Source organism: Piliocolobus tephrosceles, chromosome 2 (genome assembly GCF_002776525.5).
Source record: "Piliocolobus tephrosceles isolate RC106 chromosome 2, ASM277652v3, whole genome shotgun sequence".
NCBI lineage: Eukaryota > Metazoa > Chordata > Mammalia > Primates > Cercopithecidae > Piliocolobus > Piliocolobus tephrosceles.
In genome coordinates this window covers 60,914,811-60,938,114 of record NC_045435.1, presented here as the reverse complement: position 1 = coordinate 60,938,114, position 23,304 = coordinate 60,914,811, and the positions used below count along the sequence as shown (strand labels likewise).

The following is a 23,304-nucleotide window of genomic DNA, read 5'->3' as shown; positions in this document are numbered from 1 at the left end:
CAGGGTTTTAAAGAAGCATAAATGTTATCCACCTCCTCTTTCCATCCCATGCACATCTTACTTTTACTTTAGTAACTACACCTATGAATGTCCATCTATTAAACCCAAGCAGAGAGTAGTTTTTAAAATATTCCTTTCCTGTTTTCTGTTGAACTATTTTATAGACAAGCTATATAAAAAAGCAGCACAAGGAACAAAAAATAATATCTTATTCTGGTGAAAGAAATCTGAAGTTGGGATCTAGAATACACATACACCTGTGTGCAAGCTCCAGTGATGTCAGTTCCTAGTATTAGAGAGCATTGTGACTCTGAGCAAAAGAGGGAAGACAAACATATGAACAGAAAACCTTGTCTTTTCTCAAACATCCTCAATGACTGTTACATGAAAATGAGGGCTATCAGGCTCATATCATTTTCAAAGACTATAGGTAATATGCATATGGAGAACAAAGACAAAAGGCATGCATAGAAATCAAAAGTGACTAGAATAGACTGATTTCTGGAGACAATAGCATATGTGCACAGACAGGTGCTACAGATTTAATGCTGACATGTCAGAGAAGAAATGTCAGCTTTCTTCATTACCAGTAGCTCTCAGCTTTTCAGGCAAATTGTTCTTCTTTGTACTCTACATTCTTTGTCCTCTTGGAGTTTCTTCTTGTTGCCTCTTCCTACTTCTTCACATCTTTCTACTCCTTGAGATACCTGTACTCACTGCTTGCACTTCCATTAGTGATTTTGTTACAGTATTGCGCTGTGTGTTTCCAGGAGTGGAGCCAATATCAAGGAAGTCCAGAAATGTCTGTCAAGGGAGACTGTGAGATGATGACAGCACTCCTTTTTTTCTCTCTTGTGCTTCTTGCAATTAATACCTACATCTATCTATCCATCTATTTGTGTATCTCTGTGTCTGTCTGTCTGGCTATTGATTTATCCATCACCCATTCATCTACTCATCTGTTTTGGCATACAGCTTTTCGATAGAGGCAAACACTGCCTAATGGAATTGATCTACAACAAGACCATAGCTGGAATGAAAGAACCAGGACTCAGAAGTTAAGGCCAAAGTTAATGATGTTATTGGAATGTATAGTGTTAAAAATAATATATTTTTAAGACAATTTTATTTCAATTAAGTGTGCAATGAAAACAAAGGGGAATGTTTGAAGAATCTTTTATCTTTTGCCCAGGTGATATGCGTTCAGATGGGATTACATTTAATCTGAGAGTTAGAAAAACTTCACTAACACACCTTAAAGGCTTACTCCAATCATCAGAAAAATATTTGAATGATTTCCTTCTTAAACTGTGCACAACTTTTTATGTAGATATTAACTGTTCAAGGGAATCCCTGCACATGGATGTAGTCATGTTTGCATACATTCAGTGTAAATATGTGTACACACACACACACACACACACACACAGCAGAGGGAATATTTTTTAAATTACTACACCTAAGTGGCTACTTTCCATCTCTATTTATTTTCTTCTGTGGAATAATGCAGACTATAACTAACATAAATTGAATGCACATGAGACCACATGTCTTCACGTGGTATAGAGTGTGTTATCGCGGCAATTTTATAATGGCTCATTAGCCCCTGTGAGAGGCCAGTAATATAGGATAGCAGTGGATTTCTATCAACTCCATGAGAGAGATAAGTAAGGTGGCATCTTATGTAGATTTCTAAATCCTCTACTTTGAAATCAGCTCAATAGCATATTTTAAACTCAAAATAGAATGTCTTCGGGTTCCTAATGATTGATTTAATGGTGGATTTGACCATATGTGTATCAGATGTGAAAAGTATTGTCCGCTTAGTGGAGTAAAAATGATCTCTTACAGAAGGAAAAAAAAACTGATTTAAATCTTTAGATTCTCATGGGATCTCATTAAGGTTCTCTTTCTTTAATACATTGTGCAGCCTAATAGTTATCAGCAACCCTGCAGTGTGCATTGCTGATAGGTTAGTTTACACAGGATTAATTGTGTAATTTTGCAAGCAACCAGCACAGCGAACATCGATTTTTGCATTAGCCCCATGTGTTGTTTCCAAGGGGACTCTGCTTTCTATTTTAAGGTGGTGTTACATTTCACTTCTTATTAATTATAATTTCTGCTAGCATGTTTTATGCCCAATACGATTTATTAAAAATCCTTCATAATCTTTTTTCCCTAATTGTTATGTCCTTCGGTAACTTCATTAATTTTGAGCACTGATGTGTAAAAAATGGCAGGAGAAAATGACATTCACAAAAGGTTCTCTGACCAGCAAGTTTCCCCATGCTCCCATTGATAAGTTGCCACAAATCTTTTGCTAAAATACAGAAACAAATTCAGTTGCAGCCACTCCAGGTATGCTAAGTGAATAATCAGTGCAGGCAACAACCTGACAATACTGCATTCCTCAAACCAAAAGAATGTGAATGTTCAAAGAAGTGTTGGCTATGCAGAACTCAGTCCATTTCCCACAATATGTATCTTAGTATTTTCCAGAAATGATTGTGTATTTGGAAGAATTAGAGGAAGGAATCTTTTGTTTGAATATTCCACATAATAGCTTAGTTCAACACTTAGTTACTACATTTTATCCGCTCTTGGTGGGATTATGAAATGCCTGTTGAGGTTTCAGTGGAATCTTTATAGCTGGACTTGATATTCTCATACATGGTTTTGAAAAAAGAAAACAAAACAAAATGTTGACTATGCACAGTTTAGAACTTAATCTTTAAATTATTTTTGTCTTGAACTTTGAAAATCAATTATTTGTCTGTGCCTCACCACCTCTTCCCTCATCTCAGCCTTCATGAGATAAAATTTCTCTCTCCCTCTGGAGCACGTGGTCTCTCAAAGGGGAAGAGTCACATCTCCTTGTTTGTGCAGCTCTTGCTTTGTTTTGTTTAGGGTGGGTCCTCTCTCCTCCTTATCCCCATGAATTTCTATAGTATTATAAAGGCCCAATAAGGTTCTGTACAAAGTGGGTACTCAAAATGTGTCCTGAGTGACCAACTGGCCCCCACTGGAGGAGCTCTTTTAAACACTCTGTTACCAGAGCTTCAAAAAGGGCTTGTTTCTGAGGGATCAAAGGAACTCTTGTATAATAAATTCTGAGCATTCAGTACATAATGAAGAGAAGAAAATGTGTCTTTTAAGCTCCTATATGATGCCTGGATTATGTGAAGAGATGAAGGAAGTGGTGACTCTTTCTGGCTTTTGTGTCATTCACATTAAACAGGAACAGATGAAAGCAAAGGCTTAACACCGACAAAATCCCAAGTAGGAAGGCTCTGCATCCACAGCCTGTTCGCACATTCACAACAAACCACCAGCTGATGACTTGAAAAAACTATGGCTTTCTTTCATAGTGAAAGACTGACTTTGTTTTGTGCCTTTTTAAACATCCACCTTCAGAAAGTGTAAACCTGTTTTTTTTTTTTTGACAGAGCGATTGGGTTACAATATTGTTACAGAAGGACTAGAATTAGAATCACAATACTTGGCTTCCACACTTGACCTTTGTCACTTGTTATGTATGACACTAAGGAAGTAATTTAGTCTGTAAATTAATTTTATTTTTCATCATTTATAAATAAACCTAGTAAAATTAACATGAATAGTTGTTTCAAGGGTTTAATTTAGAAATCTTCGTTATATTGCGGTAAAATGTAGACTCTTATATTCTTATAGGTAGATTGCAATAAAACTCTACTAAGCAATTACAACAGATCTTATTTCTCTAAATTAAGGCTGAACAATCTCTTTTTTCAATTCAACTTTGTCTGAGTAGTTTGAATGGCCCAGATCAGAGGTGATTTTTGAGACTGTTGTTGTTGTGTTCAATATATTGTGCTCATGAAGGCAGGTGCATATTTATGGAGAAAGAATCCTTAGCTTTCCCCAGATGCTCACATGTGTTTGTGATCCTAATGGGGTTAAGAACCCCTTAACCTGATAATTCAACCAATTTTCCTTTCACATTAAGTGGGAGTCCTACTATTTTAGTATTAAGTACCAGAAGGATGAATTTTATATGTTGCTTTATATTTACTATCGGTTTTGTCTAACAGGAATCTTGTGCTGTAAAATATCTACCTTTCAAATTCCCTGGGAGGAGAAAGACAATGCATACTGGAGATATGAATACTTCTCCACAATACTTATACAAAATAAAAATAATTACCTTGGTGATTTCCCATATTAAGGCAGATTTTTTTCCTTCCTCTTTCCTCTCCTCTCTTTTCTGTTAAAACCACCACCCTCATCATTACCACTGCCACTTTTATCTCTTCCTGCTTGAACTGAGTAGATAATTGCATATGTACAATTTCCTAGAGAACTGAAGCAGGCCTAGCCCATAGGTGAACTAAGTTTCAAAGTTTGCAAAGTAAGACTGGATTAACTATATTTTCTGTTAAGTGTTGGTTTTAATAAAAAAAGAAGTTTATATTAATTGAAATTTTCAATTGGGAGTACATGTTTTAAAATCTTATTTCTTCTTTTTCTTCTTCTTATTTTTTTGAGACCGAGTCTCATTCTGTCATCCAGGCTGGAGTGCAGTGGCATAATCCTGGCTCATTGCAACTTCTACCTCCTGGGTTCAAGCAATTCTCTGCCTCATCCTCCTGAGTAGCTGGGATTACAGGTGCCCACCACCATGCCCGGCTAATTTTTTGTATTTTTGGTAGAGACGGGGTTTCAACATGTTGGCTAGACTGGTCTCAAACTCCTGACCTCAGGTGATCCTCCCCCCTCGACCTCACCAAGTGCTGGGATTATAGGAGTGAATTACTGCACCTGGCCTAGACCTTATTTTTTAACCTCTAAATGTGTTTGGTGTGACATTCAACTATATTTTCAGCTTACCTAGCCCAACATAAATTTTATTTTAATGAATGGTTTCCAATATTTTGACTCTCCTCATGTTAAAAATATCTCTGGATTTCCTTATTTTTGATTCATGTACTTATCAGTATTCGGCAGGAATGCAAGTCATGGCAACAACTGATGGTTGACCAGACGTTGTGCTTAGAATTCATATATTCATCTCCTCAACTGAGAAGGTTTTGGTGTCTACCATTACTGACCTCACTGTGAGGAGGCACAGGAGAATCATGATCTCATTCTGTATACTGGCATGTCATTACACATTATTAATTTGGTATTTTGAGTGACACAACTGTTTTTGTATATCAGTGTGTTTGTACACTGTCCCTGGAGCTCTTTGTACTGAGTTATTTTTATTTCATTTTTATTAACAATATTTTGGGAATTGTCATTGAATTTGTACCTTTTCTTCCTTGCACTTTACGATAATTAGCATATTGTTATAGTAAATTAGAAGTTTAATAATTAAGGTAACATTTACATCCTGTCAATAACTATAGCCTACTTCATTTTTGGAACATCTTACTATGCCCCTTTGTAACAGTTTTAGGTTTTTTAAGAAGTCATTAGAGTCATTTATTTATGCTCTGCTGATTAGCTACTTATTTTCACAGTTTTACAAGTTAGATGTTTGTACTTAGATGTTTTTTCCAGATCGAAGTTTCTACTTGCTCATGAGTAGCTGTAAAATAATAATTATCATTAGTTAGACATTTTCTGCGTTACACAGTTTGCCATTTATATATTCTCATTGCCACCCTGTGAGTGAAATGAATCAGGGGTTGTTAACTCCAGTTTTTAAAAAAAAATGAAGAAAGAGACATTCAGGGAGGATGGCATACTCCCTGTGGCATACTCAAGGCTCAATGGCTAACTAGTAAGTGCCTGAGATGGTGCTGTTCTGTTCATTTAACTTTACATTTTAGTCTAGAATTTTCTCATTACTCCACTCCCTTCTCTACTCAAAGACCTTTTTCTAAAAGAAACCAAGGAACAGTTAAAATTTGTTCTCTAACGTTAGGGCTGGACTCAAATCATTTCTGACAAAATCAGTTTGGTCCTTTCTTTCCTCCTTTTTTTCTTTTTCTTTTTCTTTCTCTCATAACGAATCAAGACATCCAGCCACCTTGAAACCTTGAAGGCATCTGAGAATACAAAGATACCAAACTGGAGTTATCTTCCTGACACATAAGTATGATCTTGTCATTTCCTACTACAAATCCACAATGGTCTTCTTTTACAAGATAAAGTTTAATTATCTGAGCATGACACCTAGGGATCTTCACATTCTGTGCAATCCAACTTTTCAGCCTCATCTCTTTTTATTATCTATTGCTTGCCCTCATACACCTCATCTTCAGCCTCCCAAATTTCATATATCTTCTCGACAATGCCCTGCTCTTTATGGCTTCTGAGTTGCCTCTCTTGCTCCTGTATACCAGCCCCCAACCCCAACAGGAATGCCATTCTTTCCGTTGTAGCTTACTAAACTGGGCTACTTACCTAACCAAATAACTATGTGGCTTTGGAGAAAATAGTGTTTTTATTTCTTAGCATGTTTATTTTGATGGAAAAAAAAAGTGTAACGCATGATCATTAGAAATATATCTATTAAATTAAGTCATCTTCAATCTCTCTTTACCACTTTCCTCCCATAATCAATGGTAGCAATTTGATATTTTTCTTTCCATTGTTATTTCTCATGTAGACATTAATGCATAGTATTTTTTTGTATGAGCAAAATGAAGCTCACATCCTATATAAAATGTTGTAGTGCTTTATTTCACCTAATATTATACAAAGTCTCCACATTCAATATTCTTTGAAAACACAACTTTTTAAAATTATAAACTTTTCTAATACATAACTATATTCTACATATTTAATTATTTCTCTATGATTGGGCACTTAGGTTGTTACCAAGATTTTATTGTTATAAATTACACTCAGTAAATATTTTTCCATTGGTATTTGGGCATATATTAATATGCTTAATCCAAACTTAGTTAGATTTCTAGATCTGTGCATACTGGCCACGTGAACATAAAAATCTATGTTAGGATATTTTAAAAAGTCAAAATGCTCATAATATTATGTAGAGATAAACAGCATATGATTTTTACATGTGTAATATATTCATACACATATCTGTGTGTATATGTGTGTGTATATGAGTGTAGCTATAGCACTGGTTGAATATTAATATATCAATTGGGGAAGGAAATACACTAAAATATTATTTCATAGATGATGTCCATTTTATTATGTATATGTGTGTATATATGTATATGTGTATGTATGTATACATATATATTTGTATTTTACCAAACATCTAGAGTGAGCATTTGTTACTTTTATGATAAAACAAAACTCCCACAATTATCCACCTTAACCAATTGCTGTCTCCTACAAATCCTTTCCAACCTGACTTCATAGGTAGAAAGCGAATTTCTGCTGATGAAAGAGTGAAACTACTTGAAAATTATTTATTGCCTCCCAAGGTTCACTGTAGCATGAGACCTTAGGTAGTTATCAAGACTAAAATACAAAGACAGCCCTGAAAATAGCTGGAGAGTGTGGACAAGTACTGAAAATTAGTGATATTTAAAGGAAAACAGAACGTTTAGCTCTTGGTTTACTTTGGGAGAGGATGGGATTCTGAGGCCTCCACGCTGGTGATGCAAGGATCTTAGAAGGTGGTCAGGGGTTGAAAGCCACTTGAGCAAATACTCAGTCCAAAGCAGCAGGTGTAATGGCTCAAGTAGGAAACAGAGTAATATCCTGAGATTGTCTATGTTTAGACAAGTTTCTATTTTGGGGACACACGGCTCCCCATTCATGGATATGCCTTGAGTGTAGTGCCAGACACAGAATAGTCAAGTAATATGTTATTGGATGAATAAACAAAGATGCTTTGTACAATGCTCTGGGACAGAAAGGCTTCATAATAGTGATGTTAACATCTTTTCATACCTAAATAAGCCTAAAAGACTTCCAGGCAGTTTTCATATGTATTTCAATGTGACTTTATGATTTATAATTCTGCTTTCTAAACATTATTAAAAATATTTGTGTCACTCAGCTTGCAGCCATAAAGAACAAGAGTTTGCTTTAAAGGTGTACTGATGCTGTAGTAACACCTACGGCAATATTTAAGGTTATCAAAATTATAAAACTCCATCCTGGAGAAATGGTCATGTGACATTAGGCAATATGTAACATCTTTATGCCTTAGTTCGGTCATTGTTAAATGAGGACATTTTAAAAAAGCAAAACAGTATCTACCTCATGGTTTGTAAGGATAAAATGAGTTAATAAAATGTAAAGCACTTAGGACAGTGCCTGGCCTATAGTTAGCCCTGTATAAGTGTATCCCATTATCATTACCAAGGAAGCTTGACATTGGTATTAACTTGCCCACAATTAACTGGTTTGATCAGGTATTAGTTCAAGGTGATATTTGAGTCTACCATCACATACATTTTGGACTATATAGAAAAACATAGTGCTTCTGTATAAATGGTTTGCAGAATTACTACCGCAAATTTTAGTGGCCTTCTACTTCCAGGGGAGGCCATCTCCAATTGCATTAGAAAGTAATATAAAGTAGGAACTGGGTCCTCTTTGAGATCTAAAAGATTATCTATTTGATTTATTCTTAACTTAAAACATTGACATTTTTGCTTATTGCTTTCAAGACTGTTTCAAACATTTCTTTTGATATACTATCTTTGATAGTAGTGAGAAAACAAGAGATGCCTCTACCATCATACTCCAAGGTGGGAAACAGAGGACTAGCACCTCCAGAAGAGGGCCTCTGGCCTCTGGCAGGTGGGGCTTTTAAGTTTCATGATTTGGTATTGGTGCCAGGATCTGAGTTTTGAGGTTTGACTATGCAACATGCTTAAAACACGGCCTCAAGGATTGTTTGGCTTCCTCAGCATTCGTGGTGGGAAGACTAGCGAATGAATGGTAAGAGATTTGGACCTTGCATGGCAGCCTTTGGCCTCAGGCCCTGCTCCACTTGCTTGGTATTCTGCTATGATGAATTAGCTACAGCTGGTTTCCCAGGAGCTTTGTCATATCCACATTTGACTGCGGAAAAAAGAGGAGTTAATTAACTTTCCCAAAGTGACACAGCTAGTAAGTGGCAGAGCTTATTCATTCATTCAAGAAAATATTTATTGATGACCTGTTGTTTGCTACATGCTGGAGCTGGATCAAAACCCTCAAGTGTCTGAGTGTTATTGATATCATCAATCAGACCCAGGTCCTTCTGGGTCAGCCTTCTATAGGGAAGGGAAGTGGGGAAGTGTTCTTGAGAATGTGTCTTGGTTCCCCATGATGTTCTTGGACAGTAGTGATGAAATGCATATCCTCATTTCTATGAATAAACTGTGCCTGCACTGGCCAAAATTATGTCTCTCCTTTTTTGGAAGCTATTTATTTCTTTAACATATATGATCTATTATAGTAATGTAATTCTGTTGTGTATGATTTGCCCTAAGTTTATTTCTGGAGGATCTCCTGTCTTCCAAGTTGTAATAGCCCAAGGTTATAGAAAACATAGTGATAGTCACATTTTGTGTCCCTTAAGATTTTATTTCAGTCTATCGGTTCTGTGTATTCATCTTTCCACACTAAAGATTTCTAATGTTTTTAATATTTCCTCTGTGTGAGTCCCATGGCCCCAGTCTCTTAAATAATATAGTGCCTTTCTCTGTACCTCCTTCAGTCTCATTATTAGAGAGTTAAAAAAAAATCATAGACTTCTAAGGCAAAAAAAAAAAAAAACTTGTAAATAGCATTCAGTTACAATTCTCATGTTGTGCATAAGGATTCTGAGGCCCCAGTTAGTTAGGAAACACGTCATTAATAGGGAGTGTTACTGACATACCTAGGAATCAAACTTGTTAGGACCTCTGACTTGCCTTGGAATATTCTTTGCTGATATCGCTCTATTACGCTGTTAGCCTCTGATATGGTTTGGCTCTGTGTTCTCACCTAAATCATATCTCAAATTGTAATCCTCATGTGTTGGGGGACGGACCTGGTGAGAGATGATTGGATTATGGGGGTGGTTTCCCCCATGCTGTTCTCATGATAGTCAGTGAGGTCTCACAAGATCTGATGGTTTAAAAGTGTGTGGAAGTTCCCCACTCACTCTCTGTCTCTGCTGCCACCATGCAAGACGTCCCTTGCTTCCCCTTCACCTTCTGCCATGATTGTAAGTTTCCTGAGGCTTCCCCAGCCATGCGGAACTGTGAGTCAATTAAACAGCTTTTCTTTATAAATTACCCAATCTCAGGAAGTTCTTTGTAGCAGTGTGAAAACAGGCTAAATACAGCCTCCTTTAGACAGTTGAATAGATCTTAAAAATAGTAAAAGACTGAGGTATAATCCGTTTGGATTCCTTTTCTTAAAGACGCTTAAGGTATTTGAGATGAGTGATGCAATAAGAAAGAGGGTCTACTATAGATAACAGCACAGGCCTTGAGGTTACACAAATTAAGTTCATATCTTGGTGCTGACATTTATTCTCATTGTAACTTTGTAAATAATACCTAACTTATTTGAATTCATTTACTCTTCTGTAAAATTCAAGTTAGTGGTACCCAAATTAGAGGTACTTGTATTACATGAGATTATACCTAAATTGTTAAATATGATGTCTGACATATAATATGTCTTCACCTGATATTAGAAAAAAAATCACGTATGATGTTTAGTAGAGAGTCAGTATCTGTGATTTAGTAAAGAAATGCTAAAACTTGTGATCGGAAATAGGGGCTATTTTCATTTAGAATGCTCTTTCAGAAGTATTCTTAGAAAAAAATTGAACATCTTCACATTGCCTGTATAAGGTTTTGCTGATAAATAATTCCCAAAAGCAAACATTAACAGCTTATCATATTTTTCTAGTTTTTGCTTTATTGTACATTATTTTATGTTAGACATATTGAAGAATTTCTGTTTGTGTGTTCATTTTTGCAGTAATAGTAGCTTATAACCTATGGAATATTATGTGCCTCATGTATCATTCTCCTTTTTAAAAGATATCGTCATTCAAATTTGTATTGAGCATCTTGGCACACATTTTGAAGGTCTGGGCCTGCATGATTTGAATCAAGAACTGATTCCCGTCAGGTAAATGTTAGTTGATGACCAAAAAAAGGTGTTTTCCATCCCAGTTTCTTAAGAATATTGACCTAAATATTGACTAAAAGCTGAGGTGCTCACAGCCTTTTCTAGCAATTTAAAAAATCACTCAAAATCTCCAGTGTTTAAAGATCAATTGAGATCAGATACATTTTAAAAGGAAAAAAATTTAAAAATAGCCAGTTTTGATCTCAAATGCACACACACATATATGTAGAATAGGCATTTTTTGTCAATGTATGTGTATTAAGCAACCAATATTTGGCAATCTGACAGCCATTGTGCTTGAGTACTAGGAAGGCAAAAATCAATAAGATCATTTTTCCCCGACCTTGACTTAAGGAACTAAAAGTCTTGCATAAAACATTGTAAAGAAATGCTTTTCTGGCCAGGTGCAGTGGCTTACACCTATAATCCCAACACTTTGGGATCACCTGAGGTCAGGAGTTCAAGACCAGCCTAGCTAACATGGTGAACCCCCATCTCGACTGAAAATACAAACAAAATAGCTGGATGTGGTGGCGGGTGTCTGTAATCCCAGCTACTCCGGAGACCGAGGCAGGAGAATCGCTTGAACCCATGAGGCTGAGGTTGCAGTGAGCCAAAATCGTGCCTTTGCACTCTAGCTTGGGTGACAAGAGCAAGACTTCTAAAAAAACAAAAACAAATACAAAAAAACACTTTTTTTTTGTCTTGTGAGAATAAAGCATGTAGCTGCTCACACATGTGGCTTATACAGCAGCTGTCAAGGTTCATATGCTACCATGCAGGGTACTGTGTGATTTCCTCCTGATGGCTAAGTTGAGTGGGGACTTTCAAGTAGGGGGAACCTGGAGACTGATCTCCCAGCTTCACTGGACATCATCAATCAGGACAATGATGTGGCTGCTGCTACTGCAGCTGCCCCTTGCTTTTCACAGAGCACCGGCTAGATCTCAGCCCTGTGCTAAGCAATTTTTGCATGTTAGTACTATTCCTCCAAGCCATTCTGCAAAACAGATACTATTATCCCTTATTTACCAAGGAGACAATTGGAGATCTAAAGGTCTACATGATTAGCTTAAGATCACACAGCACACACTTGCTGTATTTGCAGTCTCTCTGTCTCTTTTTCTTCTGCTGTAGCATCTCTTTTGACAGACACTGTGCTGGTAATGTGCTCCCTCCTGCTCTATGAAAGTATGAAATTCATACCTGTGGCTGTAAGGTGAAGGAACTATGAATACTACTATTAATTGATATGTGTAGCTTTAATGCATTCATTCATTAATTCATCTAAACAGTATATATATACATTTTAAAATTATTTTTTCATAGGCTTTTGGGAAACAGGTGGTATTTGGTTGTGTAAGGTCTTTTATGCTGATTTGTGAGATTTTGGTGCACCCATTACCTAAACAGTATACAATGAACCCAATTTGTAGTCTTTAATCTCTCACCCCCCTCCCACCCTTTCCCCAAGTCCCCAAAGTCCATGTATCATTCTTACGCCTTTGCATCCTCATAGCTTAGCTCCCACTTAAGAGTGAGAACATATGATTTTTGGTTTTCCATTTCTGAGTTACTTCACTTAGAGTAATAGTCTCCAGTTCCATCCAGGTTGCTGTGAATGCCGTTAATTTGTTCCTTTTTACGGCTGAGTAGTATTCCGTCATATATATTTATCACAATTTCCTTATCCACTTGTTGATTGATGGGCATTTAGGCTGGTTCCACATTTTTGCAATTGCAAATTGTGCTGCTATAAACATGCATGTGCAAGTACCTTTTTCATGTAATGACTTCTTTTCCTCTGGGTAGATACCCAGTAGTGGGATTGCTGAATGAAATGGTAGAGCTACTTTTAGTTCTGTAAGGGATCTCCATGCTGTTTTCCGCAGTGGTTGTGCTAGTTTACATTCCCACCAGCACTGTAGAGGTGCTCCCTTTTCATTACATCCTCACCAACATCTACTATTTTTTTTTATTTTTTCATTACGGCCATTCTTGCAGGAGTAAGGTGGTATCAAGATGTAGTTTTGATTTGCATTTCCCTGATCATTGGTGATGTTGAGCACTTTTTTCATATGTTGTTGTCCATATGTATAAATTCTTTTGAGAATTGTCTATTCATGTCCTTAGCTCTCTTTATGATGGGATTGTTTGTTTTGTCCTGCTAATTTGTTTGAATTACTTGTAGATTCTGGATATCAGTCCTTTGTCGGACATATAGATTGTGAAGATTTTCTCCCACTCTGTGGGTTGTCTATTTACTTTGTGGACCGTTCATTTTGCTGAGCAGAAGCTCTTTAATTAAGTTCCACCTATTTATCTTTGTTTTTGTTGCATTTGCTTTTGGATTCTTGGTCATGAAGGCTTTGCCTAAGCCAATGTTTAGAAGAGTTTTTCTGATGTTATCTTCTAGAATTTTTATAGGATCAGGTCTTATATTGAAGTCCCTGATCCATCTCGAGTTGATTTTTGTATAAGGTAAGAGATGATAATCCAGTTTCATTCTCCTTCATGTGACTTGCCAATTATCCCAGCATCATTTGTTGAATAGGGTATCCTTTCCCCACTTTATGTTTTTGTTTGCTTTGTCGAAGATCTGTTGGCTGTAAGTATTTGGGTTTATTTCTGGGTTCTCTATTCTGTTCCATTGGTCTATGTGCCTAGTTTTATATAAGTACCATGCTGTTTTGGTGATTATGGCCTTATCCAAAGAGTATATATTACATTTTATTATGGTGCCAGGCAGAGACATTGGTACAGCTAATATATGCCCTTATGGAACCCAAGATTTCTTATACTGAATACAGAATAAAAGTAAATAGAAATATTTATAGCTGTTAGGCCTTCAGGTAATTTTGTCTAGATGGAGTTTCAAATTACTTATGATTTGCTGTCAATTCAGTGCATAAGGAGAAATTTACCTTATAAATAGCTTAGAAAGGAGTCATGTCATAAAATGACATGTTTCAAAATGTCTCGTGAAGCCAACTTTTCTTCCAGCACGGCAAGAGATCACCATTTCTCTTGCTGAGCATCTAATGAAGTCATAGGTTTGCTGTAGAGGCTATGTTGTGTGAAAAGTGCTACTTTCAAATATTTGATAACTTCAGAGTCACAACATGCTCATATTCAGAAAACATGTGACCCTGACTTCCACTGATCTGCAGCTCGCATATTACACCAGCCATGGGTGGGTTATTTGCTGAGTGTACCTTCATAACCCAGTTTTTACTGTATCTTGCTCTTGAGCGAGTTCTATTTCTCCTTCCAGTACGCTTCCTCTCATTTTTTGTTGTTGTTGTTGTTGTTGTTTGTTTGTTTTTTACTTTGCTGCAAGTCAGTAGAGTTCAATTTAACTAGTATATTGTGAATACACTATGTTTTCTTTCAGTCATACTTTTCAAATCTTAGTAACAAAGCAAACAACCAATAAGGACGCAAATGGTTGTTTTGCCTTTAATTACTTTCTTTTTAGTATTTTCTTTTTAATATTCTTCTCCATTCTTATTTTAAGTTCGGTGGGTATATTTATTTGTATCTCTTAAGTAAAAGAAACTAAGAGACTTTGAAAAAAACACACAACTTTTCACTAATAATAGAGAATAAGATGTTAGTATCTATGTCAATGGTGGTGAGGGAAAGGGTAAACGCTTTCTAGAGTAAATAAATTCAAAGGATTGTATGTCATGTTAATATAAAAAAATTAGAAAGATGTTTTCTTAGATTATAATAGTGTATTGTGTATATACCTTTACCTAATAATGTTTGAGCCTATCCCTCCACTATGTGTATATCCTAAATTGTACAGAGACTAGTATGCTAAAATTTATCATAAGAAAATGGTAAAAGGAGAGAAATGTTTAAAAATGAGATGAAAATCATAAGTACGTGTGTGTGTATATATATATATATATACATATGTATATATGTTTCAATATTTCTTGTTGCATTCTAAAGATGGTCTGTGTACATCTTTCCAGAGATCATGCACCTACAGCATGAAGGAATGAAAGAAAACCTAATAATACAGAGACTGGCCAGGCACAGTGACTCACGCCTGCAATCCCAGCACTTTGGGAGGCTGAGTGGGGTGGATCGTGAGGTCAGGATATCGAGACCATCCTGGCTAACATGGTGAAACCCTGTCTCTACTAAAAATACAAAAAATTATCCAGGCGTGGTGGCAGGTACCTGTAGTCTCAGCTACTTGGGAGGCTGAGTCAAGAGAATGGTGTGAACCAGGGAGGTGGAGCTTGCAGTGAGCCAATATCACGCCACTGCACTCCAGCGTGGGTGACAGAGCGAGACTACATCTCAAAAAAAAAAAAAAAAAAAATTAAAATAAAATAATACAGAGATAATTCTTCATTTACAGTAAACACTAAGAACACACACACACACAGAGCCAGATTAGATTAGTAACAAGGAACTTACATACATGATTAATGTGAGTGCCTTCTGAACCAAAGTTGAAGGAAGCAGATGAGAGCTCTGTGGGCATAGGCTGCTGCTGTGAGCATACAAATAAGTGATTATAGCTACAGTTTCCATGCCTAATGCCAAACAACTGCCTTGAAATTCCTAAGTGAGAGTGTGGTGGGTAATTCAGCACAAGTACTGATCTCTGTTGTCATGAGTGTCCTTAACAGCGGTAAGAAATGGGGACCCATTGGGAAGAGCCGCCTGATGTGGCTTCATGACATGATGGATTTTGAAGAGATGTCTTAGACAGATCTAATGTTAGAACAATAACAGTAGTACCATGGCTGTAGGAGATCCTGAATGCATGACATTCTTTATCACTGAGATAAAGAACATTCTAGATTAAGTCATTTAACGTTCACCTCAGCAAATGGAACAGCAGGGTCAGCAAATCTCATTTTGAATCAACATATGCAAACATTACATTATTTCTTTTCCCCACTGAGAGACTGTTGTAACACACACAGGATGCTGCACACAACAATGTGGGAGCCAGGTTCTGTATTATTCTACTGGTAAACTTCTATTAGCCTGCAGAAGTCAGTGAACACAATTATATTAAAACAATGTGTACCATGGACCCATTGGTTAGAAGCCATATTAAACGCAGTTTCGTGCATGGTTAGTCATCCATAAACATTTCTGTTTATAATAATAATGGTGTCAGAAGTAGGCCTGATGGGGCTGAAATGAGGTTACTAAACAAAAGTATTAAAGGGCACAGTCTGTGCAGTGTGTCACTTGGTCAACTGGAAAGCAGTGACGACTTTTCTTATACTTGCCAGGGTGGAATTCTTCTCAGTGTATTGGTGTGAGGTTCTCTCCGGAGGCATTGCAATCTGTTTATAACTTCTTGGCAACAGCTTTTGGAATAAGGCCAAAGAGATTGTCAAATAATACACAGAGTGGAAATGAGTTGCTTGAATTTTTCAGCCGTCTTCCTTTTCTTAGGGCCAAAGATGTAGTTTTATAAATCTCCTTAATCCGTAACTTCTACCAGAATGAGTCAGAATTATTACATGGAATTTAGCTCTTCTAAATGATGTTCAGTCATTAAATTATGACAGCTGGTATGCAAAAAAAAAAAAAAAAATGTTGACTTATTCCGATTGTTCTGATGCCTAATAGAAAATCTAGTTTTTAAAAAGCGTGTTCATGGGATGGCATTCAAAAACAAGCTTAAGCAATCTTTTTGAGATTGGGAGCCAATCCTTGAGACACCTGGGAATGAACAGTAAGAGGATTGGATATATTGGTTGAATCAGTCCCCTCATTTCACATGTTGTTGTTTTAAGAGATAGGCGGTTTGGCAAACCAGGGTGAGAGATGACCTCTTGAGTTGAAGGCTTATGTTCACTCTTCAGTTCAGAGGTCTGATCTTTGAATGTTTCCCGACAAAGCTCTCCTCATTATGGTCTATATCATTTTATTTTGTCAGATTAGTCACAGCATCAGACAGATGCAAGTAGCTATTGTGCCACACAGGTCAGGAGAACTGCTTTGTAGGAATACTTACAATTGTGGTCTGTTGCAAAATACGTGAATTCATGAGAGAAGACACATCGATAATGTTTTCAATAAGAAGTGTAATTATGTGGCTGCCTTTTGCATGCCTGCCCTCTCTGCTTCTTTTGTTCCTTGACAGAAATTCACAGGACCCGTTTTTTGGCAACACAGTAATACTATTGCTCAGGTATTTGAGTGGAAATTTTGAGGGGTGTGGGGAGAAAGAAAAATTAAACCTGTTTTTTTAAAGAGAAAATGTAAAAATTAATTTAAAAGTGACTCCTTAAATGATAATTATTTCCAAAATTACAACTTTCTAATCTATCCCTAGGTGCTGTAAACTGCAAACCATAATCTTGTCTTCATACTGCAAACAAATCACAGTGGAACTAAGGGGAACTTAATTTACTGGTAAGAGTATTTTCCTTAATCAGTTGTTTTACGCATTTTTGATTGTATTTAATTATTGCAGTACACAGTGCAGGAGTCACACAGAATAAAGATAAGGAGACGTTGCAGAACTTACGTCTTCACTACAGTCTTAGTGTAGATATGGACCAGATATATCATACGGTGAAGGTTTTTTTTGTTTTTTGAGTTCCATTAAATTGCTGGCTTGTTTTTGAAAGAGCAAAACCCTTACATTAAAGTCATTTTTCTTGTTGGCTGACCTGTTAGCATAGTCGAAAGTGGAATATTTATAATATTTATCAAAATGTAATTTTTAATAGAAAAATAGTTTCGTCACTGGGATTTGAGAAGGTTGACTTCTAAGGAGGCTTGAAGTTTCAATGAGAAAACCTGTATTTTCAGGGGGTAAACAGAGCTCATGCTTCATAGTCTGAACGACTTTCAGCTTCAGTCACTGTTCCTTGAATTTGAATCCATTTGAAATCTGACCTGACTCCTTGATTGGAGTTTTTTCAAATTCTTTGTGCAACACTAACCTGAATTATAACTAATTTCAAAGAGTTTGGAACAATGAGAAAAGTCCACGTTGGAGGGAGGGCCAAACACACAGTGATGTAGTTCTAGTTAAGCTATTTAGCTATTTTTATGATCCATGTTATAAACCACAAAACTGGAATAATAGTTGTAACCGCCTACAGGTGCAGCTTAAATTAGATTATTATGATAATGCATATTAGCACTGGGTTTGGTCCATACCATTGTGTTTGGTTCAGTAAGTGCCAATAATTAGTATCACAACTAGTTTTTGAAGACAAAATGATGGGAGGTAAAGCAAAAATGGGTAGTAATTTTTTTCTCAAAGATGAAAGAGTGATTTTCTTACTTTCTCAAGAGCATATTATGTCACCAAGAGCATATGCACTCCAGAAGAATTAAGATGTTACTTGGTGCATGAACAATTTTTTTCTATCCTTTTGTTGCAAATGAGACCTTAATACGAATATAAAATAATGAAGACAATGTGGAAAGAGATAGAGCATCTTGACTTTATGAGTCGTTGTTAGCATACCTGGTTCCTGGTAACCCCCAGTGGCCTTCTAAATGAATGGAGGCTATACCAAGAATCAGTCTATGAGGAAATTGTGTGCTTCGAAAAACATTTGCTCTCTTCTCTCATCCACTGGAGTGGTTTGGTCTCCACCATTTTTAGATCTTCACTTTGGGACTTTCCCCAAGAGGGGTTCTCCACACAGGCTTTCTCACCACAGGGCATCTTCAAGTCTCTTGTAACATTAAAAATGGTTTGAAGTATATTCTAATATCCTTAGAGAAAACTCTTCCCAAAATCTGATTAATCAGTTCCTTTGATGATGATTGTATGGGATACATTTATTCCATTAAAACCCTTTTATGATTTCACTTTATATGAATTTCTAGTTCATAAGAAACATAGGTAAATCTTCTGAGATAGTAATGAACAAAATATAATACCCAGGGTATTAAATTTTAAAAAAGAGATTTTCATACTACCATGAGGAACCGTAATTGTGGTTGTGTCATGATGATGTATTAACAATTGTGTCTCTTGACATCATGAAAATGGATGGTAGCCTGCAAAACACCCTTCTTGCTCATAGCCCTGCATTCTTTCCTGTATTTTATTGAATTATGTTTATTTCTTGTGTTCCTCTTGGTGATTGATGAAATCATTATTTAATTCAACAAAATAAGTTCCCTTATTATCAGTTTTCATTGTGCTAGGGAAATCAGCTATCAGGTTTCAGGAAGGGTTTGTGGAATCACAGTCATAAAACACCCACACCCACACCCACACACGAACAGGCATTTACCTAATCTTCAATTTTCTTTTGAGAATCTCTCGTTTGGAAATTTCCTCCCACAATACCCAGCCTCTCAAGAATTTAAAAACAGTGGAGTAAAATACTCTTCAAGCTCTGATTAGATTACAATATATGAATGATAATTTTGTTTTTATGTGTTTCAACACCCAAATTTATCTGAACTTAGGGCACAATAAGCAGTTTAACTGTTAGAAATCTTATGAGATTGAGTTTGTGCCTATCAGATGAATACAGATTTATATATACATTTCAATTATTGCTCTACCTATGTATAATTTATTCAAAGGTGACGTTTTCCATGCATCTTAACAGAAGGCTTAAATAGTTGAATGGCAGAGACTACATTTTTGCTGCAGAAGATCATGATAAAACATGTGCTGAGACTGCTTGATGGTACTTATCTCTACATACTGCATCTCATACTGATTTATAGATTTGGATGACTTATTTTATGTCAAAGACATAAAGAGAGTAGAGAAGAGAGAATAGTATTTTCATTTAAGTCTTAGTTAAGTTCTATTCTATGAGACGTTATAGCTGCCTTCTCTTGGTGGTCTGTGAAGTTTTTATAAAGATATTGATTATTTTCCAGTGACACACAAATCTACCGTCAGAGACCACTCAAATGCTTAATTACACCAGGGTTTGGCTCCTATACCCTGAGGAGGACACGATTAACCAAATCCTCCTTTTTAAACGTTCTCAGGACAATGAGCTGCACATTCTGCACAAATGCAGTTTGCTTGACTAATTTTACCTCTGCCTCATTCCAGCTCTGTTTACATGCTTCATGCTCAGTTGAAATTAATTATTTACACAATGGTCTCGTAAACATATCTTTGAGGGCAAGTTAAATTTTTATTTGCATCATTACCTGTGAGAACACAACCTGGGGCGTATTAGATGCTTTGTAAGTGTAGAGGTAGGGAGAAAGAGGAAGAAAGAGAGGAAGAGAAGGAGGGAAAGATTTTCCCGATAGATCACTTCTTAGACACATCCTGTGCTGAGAAGTTCTGAGATTGCCTCTCTGGATCGTGTTATCTTGGCAGTCTTGCTAAGAGTTTCCATTAACACTTAAACACGGTTACTGATGAGTCTTAATGTTCCCTTAACTAGCAGATCTCTGATGGCCCCACCTAGCAAGTGGGACCCTGGTCTGTTAAATAAATACGCATAGATTTTCAACATCCCTTCAGATGCATTCAGAGATGATAAAAGATTCCACTGGATGCTAGAATATTGTGCATAAATAATCAAAGTTGTATGCTCCTCAACAATGATGCTAACCCATATCCTTTTTTTTTTCTTTCCCCTGATATGAGGATATGAGTGCATCCGAACTAGTTCCATGCCCTTGTCCCAGAATTAATCATTCGTATCCATATTTGATGTCTATACCTTTTAAATATTTATGGGCTGTTATGTTCCTTTATTGTTGTTCACCCACTCTGGGGACAGTCAGAAGCCTCACATTTCTTCCTTAGCCAAACACCCCATTCCCTTCATCCTCTCTCGGCTGTTCTTTGGATTACCTCCAAATTGCATACATAATTTTGGTATTGAGGTGCCAAAAATACATTTGTTTCAACTGGAGTCTTATTAAAGTTGCTTTTACTCAAATCACGTACAACAAATAAATATAATTTCCAAGGCATGAAAATTCAGTAAGTTTTCCAAAGGGAAGCTGAGGTATACAAATATTTCATTATAATGCTACAGGTAGATTTTAAGTCACTGGGAAAATTACATCTCAAAATCAAAAGATTATAGAATGAGCACTATATGAAGAATTACATTTTAAAGCATAGGCCTGTGATCATTTTGCAGGTTTTTGTTGTTACTGTCAGCCTATTGGTTTTTATTAATAATTTTATTGAGGTATAACTGATACACAAAGGACATATTTAATGTGTACAATTTGATGAGTTTGGACATTTCCAAGGACTCATGAGACTGTCACTGCAATGAAGGTAATACATGTATTTATTACTTCCAAAAGTTTCCTCTGTCCCTCTTTGTTTTTGTTTGTAAGGTTTTAATAGGCTCAAGCTCAGTCTTCATAGCCTTTTTTTAAGTTAATTTTTTTCTTTCTTTGCAAATTTAGAAGGCAGATTCATTTCATCAAAAGAAAACAGTTGCTCAGTTGCTATTGCATTGCAGATAAAAGACTGACCATAATGACCATTAAATTATTAAAGAATAAAAGATACTGAAACTCAGCAAAACTTGGGTGATCTCTTTAATAAGCAGACACTTTTAATCTTATATTGACATTTAAAAGGTCTGTTCAAGTAGCAACATGACAGACTGCACATATAAAACGTCCATGAAAATATGTAGCACAACCAAACAAATAACTTAGGGCAAAATCCAATGAAAGGAGAAAATTGTGTTTCCTCAAGAAAATGCTACTTTTGCCCTAAGGCAATTCTTGTTGGAGAAAAATACCATGTAGAACATTGACACAAATCACAGACATCTCTTCTAAACAGTGGATTTTATTGGACTGCTCACATGTGCAGATATTTAAGGCCTTGGAAAGGAAGCAAACCAGTGAAATATATCACTATTATCACCAACACAACTGCAGAGGGCAAAGAGCAGACACATCTCAGATCCTAGTGATGAAGCAGGGAATTAAAAAGGAAATCAGAGCCTCTGATCAAAGGCTAATTTAGTCTGTCATAATTGATTTGCAGTGGAAGGACGCCTCATGCACAAAGATCAAAGATTAGTGACTTCACATTTACCACAACATCCCCACCCTAAAGGAGGGAAAAAAATTAGAGAGAAGAAAGGGGAAAAAAGAAGAAGAAACATATCAAAGCTCACTAAGAACCCTGTGCAATATAATCTACCTTTCTTAAGGATAGCCTGCATTATTAGAAAAATGAAAATGAATTTTATTATGGCATATTTGAGTTCTACCTTTGAAAGAGTGAGAAACTGGCACTATTGGCTTAAGTAACTTATTTGCAAACAGACATTATTAGGCAGGGCCTTTTGCTGCAGTTGCTTCCCTTGGTTTGTAGCCCTTCCAATACATACATTAAGATTCTCTTCACAACTGCAAACAGCAGGTAAATAATTGTATATTTGAGAGACTGTTGCCTATTGAATTTAAATTGGTCACAGACTTTAGTCCATGCTAACATACTAATTGTTAACTTCCTGTTAACCAGTTTTATCAAGCCTTATGTAATTTTTGTTGTTTCAGTACATATTGTGAGTATAGCTGGCTCCCTAACTGTGTATGAATATTATATGGGGAGGAAAAAGTCCTGTTTCTCTATTCTTTTAGAATCTGTACCTGGGGCCTGTGAATTACACTAACAAAAGACAGACTGATAGGAGAAAAAAACATACTTTTTTTTTGAGACAAGTCTCACTCTGTCACCCAGGTTGGAGTGTAACGGTGCAATCATAGCTCATTGCAGCCTTGATTGCCCAGGCTCAGGTGATTCTCTTGCCTCAGCCTCTTGAGCAGCTGGGACTACAGGCATGCATCACCATACCTGGCTAAGTTTTTATATCCATAGAGATGGGGTCACACTATGTTGCCCAGGCTGGTCTTGAAATCCTGAGCGCAAGCAATTCTCCTGCCTCAGCCTCCCAAATTGCTAGGATTACAAGCCACAAATTTTATTTGATGTTAGTAATTTAATTTTTACATGCAGAGAGGATATCACAGTAAATAAGTGAAAACTCAGAAAAGCAATTAGACCAGGTTTGTATACCATTTTAACTAAGGGTGATAAATTGTGTAGAAGTGACAAGACAAATGAAAAGAGATTTAGGCTTCTAGGAGCAGTTAATTGTGGGAAGTTAGGTATATGGGCAAAACTAGTGGAAGATTAGGGTTATTTTTAGTAAGATTTGTCTGTGTAGATCTGTCTCAGTACTGAGTTTCTATCTCCAGTGATAGTGGTTGTCCTCCTGGTACAGCAGTGGGAAGGGGGAAGACCCTCACAGAAGGAAATGCATGTCCTCCTTTTAGGCATAT

The 23,304-nt window shown here is 36.5% G+C and overlaps 1 protein-coding gene across 2 annotated transcripts in view; it reads left to right on the top strand.

The window, feature by feature from the left end:
- CHL1 (cell adhesion molecule L1 like) overlaps nucleotides 1–23,304 on the top strand; it is a 213,410-nt gene that overhangs the window by 31,977 nt on the left and 158,129 nt on the right. For both annotated transcript variants that reach the window (XM_026446858.1, XM_026446855.2), the window contains exon 2: nucleotides 17,360–17,439. The gene's annotated coding sequence lies outside the window, so the exon portion shown is untranslated. The remainder of the gene's footprint in view (nucleotides 1–17,359; nucleotides 17,440–23,304) is intronic.